Here is a 1,111-nt window from a genome sequence, read left to right on the forward strand (position 1 = left end):
CCAAAGGACGGGCAGAACCCGACTGGCTTTGAACTAATAAAAGCGCTCTTTCCCCGAGGGGTCGGAGCTGGTCGGCATGTATTAGCTCTAGAATTACCACAGTTATCCAAGTAAATTTGGATCATCTAAGGAACCTCGACTGATTTAATGAGCCATTCGCGGTTTCACCGTACGAGGGTGTGAACTTAGACATGCATGGCTTAATCTTTGAGACAAGCATATGACTACTGGCAGGATCAACCAGAATGCAACCCGTATTCTGCGTGCCCCCGGGAGACGGTTGCAGCGCCAGTTGGGACCGCTGCTCACAGAAACGAGGGCTGAGCTCTTTCCGTGGGCGGTCCGCGGCAGCACTATCAACTGAAACCACCGGACAACAGATTCAGGGCCTGAGAGTGCAACGAATCCATCGGTCTCGGCGGGAGGCGCGCCAAGAAGAAGAAGGAGGAGGAGGAGACCAGACCGGACCGGACCGGACCCCACCCTTTCTTCCTCCTCGACACCGTCTCCCGCCCGTTTCCACGTGCCGGACGACGCCCGGTTAGAGACGGGCGCGCCCTTGACGAGATGAAGCAGGCGTTACGCTTTGGGACGCCGAAGGGGCTGGGGAGCACCAACGACCGTCAGTGAGGGAGGAGAGAAAACGCTTCTCTCGACCCGTCGTCAGCGAACGCACCGAACCTTCTACGGACCGTGAGACGCCGGCCGACAAGCCGAGCCCCGGCAAAGGAAGCCCGGCGAGGCGGCCGTGCGCGTTCACACTTGGACGCGCAGGCGGGAAGCTCGGCAGCCGGGCGGGTAGCCTGCGGGGAGCTGGTGGGCTCCCGAGACTCCCGTCCCCCGACTCGGGCCTCGCACGCCGAGCGGTCGCTAGCTTGCCAGTGCAAAAGACAGAAGCGCGGGGGCAGTAAAGCCAGGCGGACGGGTCGACCGTTGCCGGCTGTGCGCCGACCGGAGCGATCCGCCACGCCACGCCGCGTCCCCCACAACCAGGGTGTCGCATAAGGCGCTGCGAAGGTGGACCTTGATCCACATTGGGCAGAGCCTGAGTTGAGGCCCCCCAGCACGTGCCTGGGGACCAGGCGTTGAGGAGTAGGCCTTTTTTTGAGGG

At 62.1% G+C, this 1,111-nt stretch overlaps 1 non-coding gene across 1 annotated transcript in view; it reads right to left on the minus strand.

Annotated features, from left to right (window-relative positions):
- LOC143278605 (small subunit ribosomal RNA) overlaps positions 1-247 on the minus strand; it is a 1,829-nt gene extending 1,582 nt beyond the window's left edge. The window contains exon 1 of the ribosomal RNA XR_013054222.1: positions 1-247. This exon is cut by the window's left edge and continues 1,582 nt beyond it. This is a non-coding gene — a ribosomal RNA (small subunit ribosomal RNA).
- Positions 248-1,111: the final 864 nt, after the last annotated feature.

This window comes from Babylonia areolata, unplaced genomic scaffold (assembly GCF_041734735.1).
Source record: "Babylonia areolata isolate BAREFJ2019XMU unplaced genomic scaffold, ASM4173473v1 tig00055311, whole genome shotgun sequence".
Taxonomy (NCBI): Eukaryota; Metazoa; Mollusca; class Gastropoda; order Neogastropoda; family Buccinidae; genus Babylonia; species Babylonia areolata.